Below are 9,467 nucleotides of genomic sequence, written 5' to 3' on the forward strand. Positions count from 1 at the left end.
TGGGTGAGGTACTCGTCCTCACAAATAATAGGGCACATCTTACAGAGACAACTGAAGGAAGACTAGAAAGGTGAAAGTGTGGAGAGATTTTAAAGTGAAATGAAGGGAATTTTTATAAAATAAATCTTACTTTAAAAGTACAAGGTGAAGCCAACAGCAGAGAATAAAGTTTTGAGGAAAGTCCCAGGGGAGTGAAAAGTACATTAGGTTGGAGATTAGTTCTGGCTTATGTCTAAACAGAGGGTATTTGAGAAAGTCACCCAATCTTACTAGGTCAGTTTTCTCATATGTTCTTTAAAAACTGGTCTGTTCCAGTGACAGCCATGTTCTACTCAAAAGACAGGCCCCAAGTTCAACTCCTGGAGTTTTTCTTGGGCAGAATCCATGGGATCAAAGGAGACTGATGCCTGAATATATCACACACATAAGGCCAACTAGATTCTTAGGTCTATTTCCCCATGCTGGGGAAAGGTGAGGGTGTCACTAAAATATCTTAGTCGGGATACACACACACACACACACACACACACACACACACACACACACACTATTGAATTCCTAACAAAGCCAATTACCAGTTTTCATTACCTAACAAGTCATTAATTTCACCAGTGAAAATCTAACTGTGGTAAAGTCACTGGTGTAGATTAAATAATAACAGAAGCATGTAGCAGCAGTGTGTGGAGATGATTCTGATTAAAATTAATCTGGATTGTGAATTATTGATTAGAGAACACTATACTTGAGCACTAAACCACTGTGTATACAATAATTTCTAGGGATAAATTATTTTTGAGTTAACAGAATATAAAACAAAACTAGAAAGTATATGATTATAGTCAATGTGGCTTGATTGTATACACACACACACACACACACACACACATATAACTTAAAAATCAAAACTATTTTTTTCTGAAAGTTTTTCAAGACTATTAAAACCTGTGGTCTACCCTTAGGAGAATTAAATTGTCCTTTTTCCATGAACCCAAAATGTTAGGATTATTACATGATTGAAACTTATTGTTAATGAAAGAATGGAACACAATATATTTTCCTCATTTTTAATTAAGTCTCCAGTAGTATACATGTTATCATACCAAGATAAGTGTGAGTTGAAATCCCATCCTTATACGAAAAATCACAACATTTTCTAGAGCCTCTTTTCTATGCTCCATCGACTCCAGAGCTTTATCATAGATTTAAGTAGTCAGATAAAGTGAAGGCAGAGTGATTGTTAAATACTTTTATTTGGAAAGGGCTGTCACCCTAATTATAATTCTTATCTCACCCCACTTTTTATGAGCAAAGAGAAGGTACTTCCCTATATTTCTAAACCTAGTGAAATTTATGGAAGGAGCAGGGAGAACTTGTCGTTAGACACACCTAAGTTAGGGACTCATAAAAGTGAAAGTCAAAGTAGACAGACCACTAGGAACTTCTAGAAGACAAAAGAAGGGCTTTTTGAAGTGAAGCCAGAGAGTGAGGGCTGCTGCTCTGCTGGAATTGGCTTGGTCACCCACAGTTAGTAAGGGAAAGGGCAAAGGACAGGTGTTGCTTCCTATTCACCAGATGTGGATGCAATGAGAAATTCATGTGGGGTCAACCATCACATGTCCAGTTGGAGAGGGTTGTGAAATTGGTGGAGATGGACAAATATAATTCAGAAGAAGAGTCTGGAAATCTGATTCTTAATGTGCAGGGGTTACGAAAAGAGCCCCAAAAGGCCACCCGAAGTAGATATGCTTCTGTAACGGTTAAAGAAATTACTAGAGAACAAAACCCATAAGAAACTTTTGAAGAACTTAGGGATTGTGAAAGCTGACTCCCTCAAGAGCCAAAAGCCTTCAAGGAGGCTGTTTAATTTTTTTAACATTTATTTATTTTTGAGAGACAGAGAGAGACTGAGCACAAGTGGGGGAGGAACAGAGAGGGAGATACAAAATATGAAGCAGGGTCCTGGTTCTGACCTGTCAACACACAGCGTGACACAGGACTTGAATCCACAAACTGCAAGATTATGATCTGAGCCAAAGTCGGACACTTAACTAACTGAGCCATCCAGGCATCTCTAATGACACTGTTTTAAATGTCTGCATGTTCTAAATAAAACTTTGGCTCAACATCACTCATCATCAGAGAAACACACATCTAAGGCACAATGAGATACCACCTCACACCTGTCAGAATGGCTAAAATGAACAACTCAGGAAACAACAGATACTGGTAAAGATGTGGAGAAAGAGGAACCCTTTTGCACTGTTGGTGGGATTGCAAACTGGTGTAGCCACTCTGAAAAACAGTATGGAGATTCCTCAAAAAGTTAAAAATATAACTACCCTACAACCCAGCAATTGCACTACTAAATATTTATCTAAAGGACACTAAAATGCTGATTTGAAAGGGGCATCTGTATTCCAAAGTTTATAGCAGCACTATCAACAAAAGACAAATTACTGAAAGGGCCCAAATGTTCAACAACTTATAAATGGATAAAGATTATGTGATACACACACACACACACACACACACACACACACACACACAGAATGGGATACTACTTGGTGTTGAAAAATAATGAAATCATGCCATTTGAAACAACAAAAACATTGGAACTAGAGTGATTATGCTAAGTGAAATAAATCAGTCAGAGAAAGATAAATATCATATGATTTCACTCATATGTGGAATTTAAGACACAATACAGATAAACATAGGGAAGGAAAGGAAAATAAGATAAAGACAGAGAGGGATGGGCATTGAGGGAAATTGTTGGAATGAGCACTGGGTGTTATTTGTAATGGATTAAACACTGGGTTCTACTCTGGTGAATGTCTACACTGTATGTTAACTTCAATTTAAGTAAACAAACACACACACAACTTTGGTCTATGTATCACTTTAATAAAATAGCACTAATGCAGTATGACTAACCATTTTTTTCTGGCTTACCTCAACAAGAATTCAACAATGGCATAGGAATTTCTAAGATCATTCTATTAATTTTTTAGTATTTCTCTATTATTTGCAAAGGCCAAAATGAGGGCATACCCCTCAAGTCTTCCATCAAAAGAACCTGCAATGAGTCAGTGGACATCTTATCCAAGGCTGTAGCACTGTGTATCTGTCATAGCACTCACATTCGGGTGGGTCCTCCCCAGACTCTTTCCAGATAATGACTAAGAAAGAGTTAGGTACTATACCTGGAATATCCCTACCCAATGCAGAACTTCTTGAGAGAGTATTCCTTGCTCTGGGGTTCCTAGAGCTGGACTGAAACATTCTCAAAACAGCACCACAAACTAACTTTCTTTCTACCCAATTCTGCTTTCTTCCAACTCTCTACTCACAAGTGCCATACCTCTTGGTTCACAAATGTTCTTGTAGCTTGGTAGAAAATGGTTACTTCTAAATGTAAAGGAAAAAAAAAAAAAGCTCTAGACAACTTAAGCCTAAGTTTTGGTACTGATGTAAATAAGCAAAACTTGAAATCTATTTGTTCCTAAAATTATTTGATATTGTTATAATGTCAGTGTGATTGCCCTCTCATGCTAATTATAATGTGAACAGAGTCTGAAATATTTGGTCATTGTGATGATTACAAATCACACTTATTGTTCACTAAAGGGTATCATCACTGTGCAGCCTCGATATATGTATACATGCATGTGTGGAGGGTACATTAAGTGTGTGTAAAGTATGGCTTGTATATACACAGATGAAAGTACTCAATATGAAATCTTAATATCTGCTTCATAAGTATTACTCAAGTTAAATAAGTGAGATATGTGGAAACTGTTATCTTTATGCTGCCTGTGCCATCTGTGCAACCTTGGCTAGGCTGTCGTAAAACAACTGACACTTCAAATTCATGGTAATGGGAACAGTTGCCTCCTGGTTTCATTGAAAGAAATGTCTTTATATCAATATAGTATTCCCTATATGTTTATTATTACCATTTAAAACCAACAATTTTACTGTTAACTATCCTGTATCTTACATATTTTATTTAACACCATTTAAAATGGTAAGGTCACAACCTAGCCTGAGGGACGGTGGAACAGTAAGCATGGAGATAAATCTTCTAGCATTACAGCTTCTAAAATAAGCACAATGTTATGCTAAAAATATTTAAAGGTGGCTGTGCACTGGAAATAACCATAGTATAATGAAACAAAAGCTCCAGACTAGTCTGATTCAATAACACATACCCACACATACACATAAACGAGCAGAGGATAAGAATTAAAACCAATGAAATAAGAAAACAAAACACGTGCCACAGATAAAATCAATGAAGCCAAACCTAGTTCTGTGAGATCAGAAAAATCAGACTGATCAAGGAAAACAGAGAAGACAAAAATGACAATATTAGGAATTAAGAGGGAAGGGGGACTTCTACAGTTCTGATTGGCATTAAAAGAAAAACAAAGAAACATAGCACCAGAAAACGTGAACTGCTTAGATACAAATATAACAATATGAGGAAGATCTATATGCAAAAAATATGTATTATACTGACAAGAAGAATCAAAGAAAACCTACATAAACTAAGAGGTACACTCTTTTCATGGAATCAATTATCAATTAAAATGACATTTTCTTTCTAATCAATCCATTAATTTTATTCAATCCCAGTAAAAATCCAAAAGCCCCACCCTCCCCAACAAAGAAAACTGAATTGATTCCAAAATTAAAACAGAGGAACTAAAATAGTCAACACAATTTTGAAACAGAAGAAAATATTTGGAGGATTCTCATTATTTAATTTCAAGAGTTGCCACAAGCTACCATAAACAAGATAATGGGATATTGACAAAAGGAAGGGGACAACAATCAATGGAAAAAGTTATAGTCCAAAAGAATATGACTACATATATTGTCAATTGATTTTCAAAGAAATGAGAAGTAAACTGAATGGAGAAAGTATAGACTTTTCAACAAACTGTCCTTGAACATCTTGACTACACACACACACACACACACACACACACACACAGTGAACATTGCAAATACCTCACATAATATGAAGAATAACACAAAATTATTATAAACCTAAATATGAACATAAAATTATACATTTTCATAAGAAAAGATAGGAAAAAGGGCTGCCTGGGTGGCTCAGTTGGTTGGGCGTCCGACTTTGCCTCAGGTCATGATCTCATGGTTCCTAAAGTTCGAGCCCCTCATTGGGCTCTGTGATGATGGCTAGCTCGGAGCCTGGAGCGTGCTTCAGATTCTGTCTCTCTCTCTCTCTGACCCTTCCCTGCTCTCTCTCTCTTTCTCTCTCTCTCAGAAATAAATAAAACATTGAAATTTTTTTTTTTAAAAAAGAAAGAAAAGATAGGAAAAATGTGTGATATTGGTTTAGACAAAGATTTCTTAGGTACAATTCAAAAAGCACAATGAAAATTAAAAAAAAAAGCTGGGCTATATCAAAACTAAAAACTACACCTTTTCAAAATAATTTGATAAGAAAATTTAAAAAAGACAATCCACAGACTGGAAGAAAATATTTGCAAAACACACAACTGACAAAGGACTTACATATGGAATATATACAGATTTTGCAAAATGCAATGTAAAGATTTAAACAGACACTTCACAAAAGAAGATATATGGATTGCAAATAAGCAAATGAAAGATACTGCTTTCCATGGCCACAGTCCAGGTTCTAAAATGATCTGGCCATTGGCAAACTCTTCCATCTGCTTGCACCAGGTTCCTGTTGCCATATTACCTCCAAAACTTTGGAGTAAGAATATTTTCCCCCTCTGCTCCATTTATCTTTTCTCATTTTAAAAGATAAAAGTGAATAAATAGTGACATTATTCATCATAGGTTTTATGGATTTCCAGTATTCCTCAGTACTATAATATAAAGTGAAGTGTTTATTATTAGTAGTATAATTACTTGGGCTTATACCAAAGAAGTGTTCAAAATTCAAAATAAATAAAATATATCAAATTTTCTTTCAGCAAATGCATTGTTTTTTATTCAAGGAAAAAAATCAATCTCCATTCATTCTGGTTTAGACAAAACTGATGGTACCTAATGAACAGTATGGTCTGGAAACATTCTGACTCTGCCAGGACTTCAGTTGTGACAGAGAGATAAAAATTCATGAATGGTATTGGTAGATGCTACAATAGATTCTTCCTCTCCCTTATTCAAAGAGGGATGATAGGGATGGTGATCAAATAACTTAGGAAATTAGGAACCATTTTAGAATCATGTTAATAAAGAATCACTAACTCTGAGGAAGCAAGATATTTTAAAAATCAATAAAATTGAGTATTTGAAAGCAGCTGTAAAACATTTCCTGAAAAAACTAAACCCAGGTCAATGACTTTGGACTTAGGAAGAAAAAGTGAAAAAAGGTACATTAATGTCAAGTAACATGTTCAAGGAAAATAAGATGATAATGCCTTAAATAAATTACTCAATCACATGAATTTTATAACAGATCTTACTCCCCGCAAGAGTGCATTGATGTATAGGAAAAGCCATAAATAAAAATATTAATAATTGTTACTATGATTTAATACATACTATTATAAAAGAAATCATTATATACAACTGTAGTAAGTAACAAAATATCAGAAAATATAACAACTCAATCTTGAATGCTATAAGTGTAAGATGAAATATTATCCATTCAAAATTTGTAATGCATAAACTTCTAAAATAATGAAACTGATCATAGCAGTGTTTGATTTAGCATAAATTTTAAAATATTTACTGTATTTTTAATCGCCAAAGATTTTATTTGAAAATTTAAAGGAAATTCAAAATCATCCTAATGTTCTGATTGTTTCAATTTGCTAATAAAAAGCTGTTATGAATAAGATTTTCAGCATCTAGTTTACACATTCAATAGGTACTCAGTATAATTTTACTTTTAAAACATTGTGAAGAGAAATGAGATTATTTTTCCTATCCAAAGCATTTTTATGTATATAGCATAGAGTCTCTAACATTTGTGTGCTTATTTTAAACTTTTAATTTTTCTGCTTATACATACTAAACTTTTGTACTACCTATTGTATTTTATGGAAAAATCTACCTAGCATTAGTGTACTTACTTCTTTATTTTATCAGCCTTTGTTCATTTCATAAATTTCTGAGAGAACAGTATTTAATTCTAGATTAGGTCCTTTGTAAATTAAGAAAAAAGTCTTTACTGTTAAATAGTTTGCTATCTAGAGAGGGGGAAAAAGAAACATTTAAAAAATAAAAAGAATTACATAATTGAAAAGTTGTCATTTTATGAAGTGATGGATATTTGAGATTCACATATTTGAATAATTTGTCATACTTAAGCCACTCATTAAAAAAGAAATAGGGGTCCTGGGTTGCTCAGTTGTTGAGTGCCTGACTTTTGATTTTGTCTCAGGTCATGATTCCAGGGTTGTGGAACTGAATCCTGTTTTGGGGCTTAAGATTCTCTCTCTCTCTGTGTCTAATAAAAGTTAAAAGAGAAAATATAAGAAATGAAATAAAGAAAACACTACTAAAAGAATAAATTAACCCAATCAAGTCTAAGTGATAACTCCAATGGGAGTCAGAATTAAGCTCTAGATTTAGAACTAAGGCTAAATGCAAATACAGTATAAAAAGCAGTATAAATATTTTAACTAACTTGAAATATTATAAACCTTCTAAATTACTAGAATGAGACACAAAAGGAAAAGGAAAGTCTAGATTCTCCATGAGAGAAAAACAATGGAGAAGACGGAGGATCAATGAAATTACAAATAAAATAATACTATTTGACCTAGTGGAAATGAAAATGTTAAAATCCTATAAAATATAAAACTCTTTTCTTAAATAATCCTTGAAGAAATAAAAATTGATATGCAAATACACAGAAAACAATGATGATAAAACAACTATGTAGTAGGACTTATGGAATCACACTAAGTCAACACTAAGTCAATTTAATGAAAAATCCATTTGCTTTAAATCTTCACTTTACTAGGTAAGGAATTAAGAATAAAGGATTGAGATGGATATTTATCAGCATCCTTCACCATGTTAACAAATGAAAGGAAAAATTAGTCATATGACCACATCCATGCACATTTAAAGGACAATTTTGTTATTAAATTTTTGAGGTGAGGGGCAGAAAAAGAGGGAGAGGGAGAATCCCAAGCTGACTCTGCACTACTAGCGCAGGGTTCAACATAGGGGTGGATCTCACCACCCATGAAATTGTGACCTGAGCTGAAATCAAGAGTCAGATGCTTTAACCGACAGCAACCAGGTACCTCTAATTTTTTTAACAAGAATTACTAATGGGCCAATCAGGCAATTAGAGAGGAAATTAAAAAATATATGGAAACAAATGAAAATGAAAACACAACAATTCAAAATCTATGGGATGCGGCAAAGGCAGTGCTAAGAGGAAAGTACATTGCTCTCCAGGCTTATTTCAAGAGATTAGAAAAAGCGCAAGTGCAAAATCTAATAGCTCACCTAAAGGAACTAGAAGCAGAGCAACAAGAACGCCCTAAACCCAGTAGAAGAAGAGAAATAGTAAAAATTAGAGCAGAAATAAACAACATAGAGACCAAAGAAACCATTGAACAGATCAATGAAACCAAGAGTTGGTTTTTTGAAAAAGTAAACAAAATTGACAAACCTCTAGCCAGACTAATCAAAAAGAAAAGAGAGAGCACCCAAATAGACAAAATTATGAATGAAAATGGACTCATTACAACCAACCCCTCAGAAATACAAGCAATTATCAAGGAATACTATGAAAAATTATATGCCAACAAATTGGACAACTTAGAAGAAATGGACAAATTCTTAAACACACACTCACTACCAAAATTCACACGGGAAGAAATAGAGAACCTGAACAGACCCATAACGAGTGAAGAAATCGAATCAGTAATCAAAAATCTCCCAACAAATAAGAGCCCTGGACCTGATGGTTTTCCTGGGGAATTCTACCAGACATTTAAAACAGAATTAATCCCAATTCTTCTCAAGCTATTCCAAAAAATAGAAATCGAAGGAAAACTCCCGGACTCATTTTATGAAGCCAGCATCACTCTGATTCCCAAGCCAGACAGAGATCCAGCAAAAAAAGAGAACTACAGGCCAATATCCTTGATGAATACGGATGCAAAAATCCTCAACAAGATCCTTGCAAATCGAATCCAGCAGCATATCAAAAGAATCATCCACCAAGATCAAGTGGGATTCATTCCTGGGTTACAGGGCTGGTTCAACATTCGCAAAACAATCAATGTGATACATCATATCAATAAAAGAAAAGATAAAAATCATATGATCCTGTCAATAGATGCAGAAAAAGCATTTGACAAAATACAGCATCCCTTCTTAATAAAGACTCTAGAGAAAGTTGGGATAGAAGGAACCTACTTAAACATCATCAAAGCCATCTATGAGAAGCCTTCAGCTAACATCATCCTCAACGGGGAAAAACTGAGAGC

This window comes from Crocuta crocuta, unplaced genomic scaffold (assembly GCF_008692635.1).
Source record: "Crocuta crocuta isolate KB4526 unplaced genomic scaffold, BGI_CrCroc_1.0 scaffold742, whole genome shotgun sequence".
Classification (NCBI taxonomy): Eukaryota; Metazoa; Chordata; class Mammalia; order Carnivora; family Hyaenidae; genus Crocuta; species Crocuta crocuta.